We start from the raw sequence: 11,123 nt of genomic DNA, 5'->3' as shown, positions 1-11,123 counted from the left end.
AGTCTGATTTAAGTGTTGATTACATTTCACATAATTAATCCAAATCTGTAAAGTTACTAAAGGTTTTAAATACATGTAGTGGAGTAAAAGTGGCTACGCTTTAAACTCAAAAATATAGTCACAGAAAGACAGACAGACAGACATCGAGATAGAAAGACATCGAGACAGACATATACATAGAAAGACAGACATACGGACAGACTTGTACTTGTATGTATGAATATAATAATATGTATATTTGTAACGCAGTCTAAAGGCAAAGACATAGAACCTTTATTTTGAAGAGTACAACGCAAGCACCCTAGCCAATCAGAAGCAAGGAGGTACTGGAGACACACCCACTTATGGAAACGAAACATTGAGTGGTATACTTGTTTTAACAGTAACAGAAAAACGAAAAAACGAGCTGAATTTCCTTTTTTTCATTTTGGGGCAAAATTGAAAAACAAAAAAAAGACCCGTTTCTGCTTTTTTTTTTGTTTCAATTAGAACGAAAAAACAAACGGTTAAAACGTACCTTCGTCCATAAAGCATATGCATCGGTTTGTCTCTTTAAATGCTCATTTTTTTCTTTAAAAACACTATTTTTCTTTAAAAACACTCTACTTTTTGTATGTTGTTAGCAATAAACCACTTAACGTAGTGAATGTAAAGAAATGTGAAGAAAACCCACGAAGAAGAACATTTATTAATGATTTTTGAAAACTAAACCGGAAGTGCTCTCCCGGTTCTTCGCGGGGACTGACGCTAATCTTCACGGGGGGCGGACAGCTCACCGCGGCTATCATGTGAGGAGCAGGTCGCTGAGGAGAACCGGGCAGACGTTCAGCTTGTGTCGACATGTGAGGACACTCGAGACATAGTGGATAGGTGTGCAGTTTCATGGAGTCTCCACAGTAAGTTACACTTTATCTCTCTGAGTTAAGACGACTGAGTGAGCGCTCATAAGGAATGTTTAATGGTTGATATCTGACATTCAGCTCTCACTGCCTGGAACAGGGTCTACTTTTCTGTGTGTGTTTGGAGCTGGAAATGAAGAGCGGTGGGGTTATTCCTGCCTGTAACTTTATATATGGTTGAGGTGTAACAGGTGACGTGTGCAGACAGGCCCCAAGCTAAGGTTCAGGTGACATTACAAAATCATTTTAGTTTGAAACGAAAATGACAAAATCAACAGAAATGCACCTGCTGCAAATGACTGGCATCAATGTAATGAAAGGTTGTTGATACAGTGGACTGCAGCTCTAATACTAGAGGTCAGATACAAAAAATTTCGGTTGCAGTATTTTTCTAAAAATAAAACTATAGGCAAGAAAAGGTACATTTCATTGTATGGCAAATTTCAACACAAGGTAATTAAAAGTTTAAATGTTTAAGAAAACATATAAAGCAACAGAAACACATGATAAAATGACGAGAAATACAAGAAAAGTAACCGTGTGTATTAGTTATTTAATTAAACTTTTCCAATTATATGGACTACTGACTTCATAATAATATTTTAGACTTTAAATACATAAAACTATGCAATTATTTTAAAAACATACAAAGGACTATGCTCATTGATACACAAAGTGAAAGCTAATTTAGTGAAATGTTTTTTAAACATATTGCAACCATCCCTGATCTGACACATCTTCATCTCAAATAAATATCATGAACAATATAATCATTGTAAAATTGTATGGATAATTAGCAGATATATTTGTATTTATTATATAAAAAGTTGTTGGTCTAGACCAGGGGTCGGCAACCCCTGGCACGCGTGCCAGCATTGGCACGCGGCACCGTAACCAGTGGCACACTATGAATAAGTGGAATAAGTGTGCAAAATATTTAAATTTTATTTTCGGATCCTGAACGAGACTGCCGCCAGAGCGCGTCTCCCCGTTACCTGCAGAAGGAAGCCATGCACGCAACGCAGCCCCGCTCTCTTTATCTCCAGGTGACTTTCTGCCGCTTTCCTCCGCGGTGCAGTGCTGATCGTTTCACCACGGAGGAAAGCACTTCACAAATTGCAGTACCCATAAGGAGCTGTACAAATGCCGCAGTTTTCGCGTGCCTGTGTATTTAGTTGAAAGCCCAGTGGCGATCTGCTCATTTCTCATCGAAATAATATGCTACAAAGGGGCGGACTGGCCATCTGTGTGTTGAACTTTCTTGTCGGCTCCCAGACCGTAGTCGAGGAGGGCAGAAGCAACAAGCTTCAGGTTCAATAACCCACTTTAGCTTAAATGACTGGAGAGAGGCGAGCTCTTCTTGGGAGGCCGTTGCATTTATTTAGCTGTTCTTCGGTTTCACAAAATACATCACAGACTTCTGTTTCTCTGCTTCCTCGTTTCACTTCCAGAAACATACACACGTTCCCTCACTGTCGCTCTACCATCCACAAACACACATGCACAAGCCACACCCCTCTCTCTCTCTCTTAAAGGGACGCAGCGAGGCTCCCCCGCCCTCCTGCTAATAGTTGACGAGCGTCAAGCTCCTCAACTGAGTCTTTGACTATATTTAGATTTCTGGCTTTTTCTGTTGTTTTGAACGTTGCCGATTGAAGCTCAGTGCTGACATCTTGGCTCCAAAAATGATTACCTCAGTTTTATCTTTGTTTCACTGAAAAACATCTGGCACATTGAATCATTGATTAGTTCAATGCACTTACTCAGTGCTTGAATTGGACCATATTCCCGTGGTGAAATGGTTACATTTGTGTATCATCTGCAAATCTATGGTAACTTATTCTGTTGTTTTCCATTATCCATGAAGCACGTCAACAAGGAAATTAAGTTGCGGAAAAGTATCTTATCAGTGTGAAGGCACATTAGCCCTCTGACTTTGGGGGACAGTACTGCCCGCCTGGAGTTCCACAGTAGAACGTGTGAACTCGTATTGACGCAAGTGTCTCCCTCCTCTCATCTTCCAGTGGATTACTGCGAGGAGCAGGTGGCTTCACAACCCTAGAGATGTGAAATCCAGTCAGGAGAGAAGCCTCCTCTCATTAGAACAGGCAGTTGTCCCGGACCGTTGTTTAGATAAACTTTAATTTGCACTTGAGTGATATGATGAATTAGTTTTCCTTAGAACTGGATCTAAACTTACTGAGTGCCTGCGCTTCCCATTTTATACAAAACCCTACCAAGCAGTGCAGAGGTCAAAACATCCGGCAGCTGACAGCAGTTTGCCTTTAGCAGAGAGAATCTGGCATCTATTGTCTACATACATTTAGTGTGTACGTTTATATGGCTCCATTTATACGCATGGATTATGGATGAAATAACCTTTTAGAAGGAGCAATTGTTGCAAGTAGTTGCTAAATGAGAGAGTTGGCTTAAAGCAGGTCAGCATAGAGGACTAACAGGTTCGAGGCCCTGGACTTCTTCAATGCGGTTTCAAACACATTTATTTCGTTTAATGCAGAAGTTAGCATAGCAAGGCCTCCTTCGACACAAAACAATGGGATTTCTCCAATGGAATTCGTATTATTGCAGAATATAAGACCTTTGGCAAATAACCTTTGGCAAATTGTTATTTTTTATTACACGCTTTGGATATATACTGACGTATTTTCTTTCTTAGAACAACATGTGTAAATCTCTTAAACTTATATAAACAACAGCTTATGTTTTCAGTGACTTAACCAAAACACGTTCAAAAGACTGTTGACTTCAAGACAAGGGAACTGAACGTTGTAACTATTAGATGCTAACACTCTGGGTTTAGGACCATTTCATTATAGAACAAAATGTTTGTATTTTCTTTGCTCGTTCTTATTACACAATTAAAACACTTTCCTTTACCCCAGCCTAAAGAAAAGTCTATATATGTTGTTTTTTTAAACCTGTTCTCCATCAGCTGGTACATGTTTCCTTAAAGTTTACAGAGGAAAGGCTTTGTGATTGAACCTTTGTAAATGAAGGGAGTGGTGAGGTTCAACGAGCTAATGGGTATGTTACATCTTAAGGCCCAGGCGGCAATGTTTCTAATCATTAGACATTTATTATTTTAAGTAGTAATACAGTAATGAGTTTCTGTAATTCCCTGGCTTCTTAGTTGGTGTTTGAGTCGTGAAACAGTTTATTATTAATTTTTTAATTTTAATTTTTCTGGCTTTGATAGAGACTTGTATAATATAACACTTGGTCTTCACTTACTACTGTGTAAACAACCCTTAAGGAGGAAATCTTTGACTCTTAGTTTTGGCGATTTGTATTTCTCTGTACCACGATGCATGTGGGGGGAAAAAGCAAGCCAAAGCACAAGCTGTCACTTCCTGGAATGAGGGGTTGACGTATAAGGGGGTGTCACTGCATACACACCCCGGGAAAGAAGCAGAAGGACAGAAATACACCAGGGAGCCGAGTGTCAGCGTCACTGGCTGCCCAGTGGACTGCTCTCAGAGGAGAGGTTAAGCTCCACCACGTCACAGCATTTCCAAACGTTTGGTTGAGAATTGGATTCGTAGAAAGATTCAAACTGGTCCCATATGGAAAGTTACGTAGATTCTAGGCTTCAACAGAATGTTTGGGAATAAAGCACTCTTAAATTATGTAAAGCAATTCATTATTTCATCCATGATTCATACCATATTTATGATAGTCAGGTTAAGTATAGTTTATTTATCCCAAGGGAAATTGGATTTTGTGACGGTTTTTCCATTTTAGATGAAATAAAGATTAATACAAATAGAATAGACATTTATATAAAGATAACAAGTTAAAGTAAGAATGAATACAAATAAAAACATAAGAAAAAAATATATATTATCATCCTTGTAAATATTAGGGGTGTAACAGTTCACAAACATTTCGGTTCGGTCACGGTTCGGTACGTTTTCGGTACAGCAGAAAAAATGATCACAACACGTAAAATATATATATATTTTTTTTAATTATTATTAAACTGTGAATATTCACTCAAATAAATGCAAAATAAAATAAACATTAAGGTGCAGCATTTCGATTAACTGAAATAATCTGTATTTGAACTGTACTGTACTAGTACCTAAGCAGCCAGCTTGACATTATGACTTGCTTGCGATTGTATTTTCATGTTTTTTTTAAGAAAAATTAACTTGTCCACATTGCTTTCCGAAAGCACAGATCTGCTGGCACTAACAATGTCTCCTGCTGTGGAGAACACCCTCTCGCTAGGGACAGAGGTAGCAGATACAGCCAGGTAGCGCTTTGCTAACATGGCAACATAAGGATATTTGGCGTTTGTGATAGCTTTGGCTCAGTCTGAACTTTTTGCGAGTGGTGGAGGCTTAAATGCTTGCGGGAGTTGGGTTTGCACTTCAGTCTTTTTTCCTTTGGTACTGGTGATATTCACGTTCGGGTGATGCCTTTTCAAATGAGTGTGCAAGTTTGATTTATTGCCAGCCGTGTAACCAATGTTAGTTGAACAAAACAGCTTTGGTTCGGTCCACCTGTCTTTGTCCGTCATCCTTGTAGGTAACTGCAAAACCAAAATGTTCCCAAACCGGAGACTTCAATGATGCTGGAGGATTTTTGAGCTCACCTTTATCTGCGTTCGCAATTTCGACAGTTCCTCAAATTACTGACTACATTTGAACGCATCCCTGTGATCCATCATAGTATGCCTCTCGTCCAATGAAATGACCGAATATTTTCGGTACGAATACGTATACCGTTACACCTCTAGTAAATATAAGAAGTCAAAGTAGAATCTCCAATAATAAGATAATATAAAATTAAATTGATAAATTGTAGTAATATAAACATAAGAGGTTAAAGTACAAAATACAGTTGTGTTCATAAGGTATGAATGCTATAGGCAAAATAACAAGGATTCACATTAGAGACTTTATGCTAAAAACTACATAAAGAATATTTTTTAAATCAACATTGCATCAAATTAGTTTATGAAACATAAATATTCCACCCTAAACCCCAACTGTTCTGAAACCAGGGGAACATTTTAGTCGTCAACGTTTTTGACACAATATCGACTAGTGGTGGTTTCATATTGTTGACTAGAGGACTATACTGTGAAACCTAATTCCCTAGGTTAAGTTAAATCCTAGGGTTTGCGGTGCCCCTTATTAACACTGTGTGGATTTAATCTAACAAAAAATCTGTGTTGAAATCGGCAGGGGGTAAATTAGTTACTGTTAGCCCTTAGCAGCTGGTGGGCAGCACAGTCCTGCTTGGCTAAGTAACTCTGCTAACAGCTAACATTTAGGGAGGTTTAATTAACCAGTTTGAACGTTTCTACCCTGGCTCAACCCTAGATATAGGGTACATCTCTTCTTTTGCCCTGATGTACAGCACTGGAAATAAATCGAAGACCACTGCAACATTTTGCAAAATATCTATGTGGTTGACTTTTTATAGGTATGTGGTTGTGTAAAATTAACATTTAACTTTTTATTTTTTAAACATTCGTCCCATATTTTAAATAAAGATATATTGTCTTTTAGATCATTTTTTTGCAGAAACTGTTTTGATCAAAATCACAAAAAAGGTTCAGTGGTTTCAGACTTCTCATAATAAAAATTGAAGAATTTCACAACCTTCATGTTCAGACATCAAAAGTTGGTTCAATATCCATCATTTACAACGATAGCTTTTATGTGTCTTGGTGTCCTCCTCACCAGTCTGTCACATTGCTGTTGTGTGACTTTAGGCTTCTCCTGGGCAAAATAAATTCATGGCTTAGTTTTGTTTGATGGCTTCTGGCTTTGATGGCTTTAATAAAGCAAAAGGGTAAATGATGGCTGTGGCTTTATAGGCAGCCATTGTTGTCTGTACTTCAAATAGAGGTAGGTGGTGTCAGGAGAGGAGCTTTAGGGGCACAAATGACAGGAGGCCAGTGAGCAAATGTAGCTCACTATTCCGTTTTCAGCTACTTTTAGTACAATCTATTAGGGGTGCACCGAATGGGAAATTCTTGGCCGAAACCGATACCGAAGATAGGAAACAGTTGGCCAAAAACCGAATGCCGAAAGGCCGAAAATGATTAATAGAAATATATATATATATATAATGTATACGTTTTTTACTAATGTTGTTCAGCTACCTGATTATGTAAAAAGACATGATTATGGCAAAACTTAAATAAATAATCACTATTATGGGTCCATAAAAAATGTATTCAGCACTTTTGAATGCATATACAGTACATTAATTCCAAGTCAAGTGCATTTTCTTTTCTCTGTAGGATAACTACAACAAAGTGCATTCAGAACAAAGCCAAGGTGCTTTAAAATAAACATCTAGGCCAGTAGGCCGACAATAAAATAGTGTAAATAAAGACTGTAACAGCCAGGCCTTCAACAACAACAAATGCACCTATAAGTTTGGTAACCTAACGTGTTGTTGTGATGACGTAATCAAAACGCGGCGACAAGCACGGCGCGCGACCATGCTGGCGGCTGGCTCACAGCCAACATGTCTGCTGCCTCTTGGAGATATTTCAAAATATCAGAGAAAGAGTCGCGGATTGCGATTTGTAAAACGTGTTCAGCTGACATTTCTCGAGGGGGTGTAACTGCAAAGACTTTCACCACTTCGGGATTACTCCACCACTTGAAATCAAAACACCCGGACAAATATGCGGAGTATGATCAACGTAACCCTGTTCTCTGACATTCGTTTTCGGCCGAAAGGGCCTTTTTAACCATTTTCGGCCGATAATTTTCGGTGGCCGAATATTCGGTGCATCCCTACAATGTATGTTGTTCCCTAACAACACAAAACAATCCTATCATTACAAAAATGTGTGATGCTACTGATGTCAGCTATGCCAGTTAGGGCCTTGCTCAGTGTTTCCGCCAGACCAGGGCTGAGAGGGCGTCCACCCCGAGAGCAAAATGTTGGGGGGGGGGGGGAACTTGAATTTTGACTTGAGCCGTCCCTTATAGATACTGTCTCTTTACGTTGGTGAGCCGGATCATTTGGCTCGGCTCTCTTAAAGTGCCGGCTATTTCGGCTCCCAAACGGCTCTTCATGTTACCACAGTTTACCACGGAGCCTCAGTATCGCCGCTGCGAGGCTCCTGCGCTCGCAGCTAACGCGCGTGCTCCACTAACCCCCCCCCCCCCGCTCATCGCATCCAAATCGCGCACGTTCTGTGTTGTCCTGTAGCAGGCACCTTTGATGTCGGGTAAACAATCTTCAATACTCCGAAAAGAATCCCACCAGACTCCTTTGCCCCTCCAACAGAGGGATGTCCTTGTCCTTTTTCCTTTTCGTCATTTCAAGCGATAAAAACTCTCGATCTTCTCTGGAATTAATAATATTGTTGGACGCCCTCGGCTCGAGTTCAGGGCGTCCCGAGCTGTATAAGGGCGTCAAATGACGGCAAGACGCCCCCCTGGCGGAAACGCTGGCCTTGCTTATAAACCTTTCATTTTACCGTCTCATTGTTTTTTACCACACGTCAAACCACTCCCCCATGCTTTGGTACAACACTTATAGCAAAGATAGGAGTAAAGATGATGCTTTTCTACCATCTTATTGGTGTGTACCACATGTTTAGACTAGGGCTGCACGATATTGGAAAAAACTGACATTGCAATATTTTCTTCCCCTGCGATATGAAAAAATACAGGAATTGAAGAAAAGACAGGGTTTTTTTGGTCCGCAAACCATCCTTTCTTGAACTTTAATACTATACAATTGGTATTTTTTTAACAATATTTAACTAGATGAAGGATTTTAGTCACAGACTTCTGGATCTTAAGTTATCTGAGCAACAAGCTGAGCTAGCTCGGTTATCCTGCTGTGATCTGATCAAGAATGGTGGTGATTGGTGGTTCGCTTTGCATGCAGAGCCTGCATGTCACTCACTCACGTACCCCTGACATGAGAGCCGCGCAAGTTTTCCTTTTGTAGCAAGCAGCAAAATAATTGTAACATTGCCTACTTAATATCGCACGTTCTACATATATATATTTTTTAACACTTAAAAAACGCCACATGCGATGTCAATATCGCGCATGCGCATTACGCTATAATCGTCACGACACGATATATCGTGCAGCCCTAGTTTAGACCCTCCCAATGCTTCCGTAGAACCTTACATTTACCAAAGTAAAAATCAAGACGATCCTATTGTACGGTCTTATTGGTGTTTACCACGTTTAGACACTCCCCTATGCTTTGGTACAACCTTTGTACCAATGGTAAGAATCCAAACTTTGCCGTTAGTAAGACTTGATTAATAAAACAGAGCAAGTGTGGTAAATTATTAAAAGGATTATTCTACCCTAACTCAGACATTCTGCTAGCTGTACGCTACTGCTGTCTTTTTATATAACTGTTGAATGAGTTACTGAAACTGCTGTTAAAACAGCATCAGTGGTCTTGGAGAATTAATCACTTTTCAACCCATGGTATGTAAAACAGAGTTGTGTATTCTGAACCCAGTTAGTCTTGTTTCATATTGGCACCAACGCGTCAGTGGTATTGTTGTGTTTGATTCCTCAACTTCACGAGACCAAGGAGAGATTATTATTCGGTTAAATGTTTTAAAAAAACAAACATGATCCTGTGGACAACATGAAATAGTCAATAATTGGGTTATTGAATGTTCTACACATTTTTTTTTGGTCAGGTTTGTAAATGTCCTGGTTTATGTTTGCTGGATTCGATTTTAAAAGAAAGTAGTAATATATCAAATACAAAATGACCTGATGCCTCATAATCTATATTAACTTCAGAAACCCACCATGAGCTCTAAGATTCACAATTGTGAAGGCAAGAAAGACAGTTTCGATTGCTTTTTGTACCTTTGGACTTTTTCAAGATACACGATTTTGTCCAAACAGCACCATAGTCTGGGTTTGAGCTTTGACAGTTTCATGTTTGGTTTCATTTGAAGTCAACCATTTAATGTGTTTTGGCAAGTGTCACGAGAGAGAATCTATTGTGTACAAAAGAACATGCCTGGCTTTGTAAGATTTTGCCATTTGCAAATGATGAATATGAAGAGATCCACAAAGCTATTAGCTTTTATCAGCATAAAAAAGGGCTAGCTTAGCTTACCATTAATTGTTACTATAACTTTATATTACTATTTAAGTAATATAAAGTTATAGTAACAATTAATGATCAACCCATTTTTGTTTAGAATAAACAAACAAGATACACCTTAAGCTAGCTAATCAACACACATGTAAATGTGAATGTGTGTTGACTTTTGTGTAACGGTAGTTTAGCTAGCATGAGATGCCATGAATGAACTTTTCCTCTGTGTGAATCCAAAGTAATTTTCATGCCTTTGAGTTTGGTCTGTTTCTTTTACTTCCTGATGAACCAGACAAGAGATGCAAATATGTCTTCCCTCTTCCTCCTTCGTTCTTCCTGTAATCTGATTTTTGACTCAAAAGGACAAAAGCTGCACGTTTGTCAGACTTTTGTGCTGTCTTCTTCACCCCTTTGTACTTTGGCAAAGATCAGACATTTTCAATGATAACTATATGCAGTAAGACAGTGAAAGCTCTTGTGTGTTAAGTCTGGTTCAGTGACCTTAGAACTCATAAAAGTTATAAAACTCAGCTGTCCCCTTAAGTCTGCAGGCGTTATCAGACTGACTGTATGATAGTGTGGCTGATGAACTGTGTAGTGTGGCTGATGAACTTGCACATGGCAGACATCTCTCAGCTGTTGTCCTGTATAGTTGTTACCCTGAAATATGAAACATGTCTGACCAAATATTAAACCTGTGATCTTTTTTATTTGTTACCTTTTATTATTGTAGAAAACATGGCAGAAAAACATATTTTTCACTTTCCGGTAAAATGACACATCAGTAGAATAACCAGCTATCAGACATGGTTGAAAATTATATAGGATTTCAAATATTGGCTTGAGGAATGAGATGCACATAACATGCGCAAATCTGGGTACCACTACCAACATAACTTTTGTTGTAAGGAAACGTCAGAATTCAGAGCACTTTTTTGTATTTCATGCAGGGATGAATACTAAAGCCGGCAATGAGTTAGCATTTTTATATCTTCCAGGCTGCGTCGTCTTGAAGTCAATGGTGTTTCTTAACAAACTATGCCCCAGGTTTTACCAAAAGTAAACATGATTAAGAAAAGTCTATTAATTATGAAGATCACATAAGATCATCTGCTTGAGTTCGAGAGCTCTACT

General features: G+C 39.0%; 2 protein-coding genes across 11 annotated transcripts in view; one reads left to right on the top strand and one right to left on the bottom strand.

The window, feature by feature from the left end:
* LOC307041389 (uncharacterized protein) overlaps positions 1-11,123 on the bottom strand; it is a gene marked incomplete at its 5' end in the record, with an annotated part of 43,406 nt that overhangs the window by 13,140 nt on the left and 19,143 nt on the right. The gene's annotated exons all lie outside the window — the stretch shown is intronic.
* mical2b (microtubule associated monooxygenase, calponin and LIM domain containing 2b) overlaps positions 460-11,123 on the top strand; it is an 85,212-nt gene continuing 74,548 nt past the window's right edge. Inside the window, exon 1 of one of the 9 annotated variants that reach the window (XM_079684748.1) lies at positions 460-896. The gene's annotated coding sequence lies outside the window, so the exon portion shown is untranslated. The remainder of the gene's footprint in view (positions 897-11,123) is intronic. The other 8 variants (XM_079684747.1, XM_079684743.1, XM_079684742.1 and 5 more) reach the window with 8 other exon arrangements.

The sequence above is a fragment of the Notothenia rossii genome, assembly GCF_949606895.1.
Source record: "Notothenia rossii genome assembly, chromosome: 5".
Lineage (NCBI taxonomy): Eukaryota > Metazoa > Chordata > Actinopteri > Perciformes > Nototheniidae > Notothenia > Notothenia rossii.
This window is presented reverse-complemented; position numbering and strand designations above follow the sequence as displayed.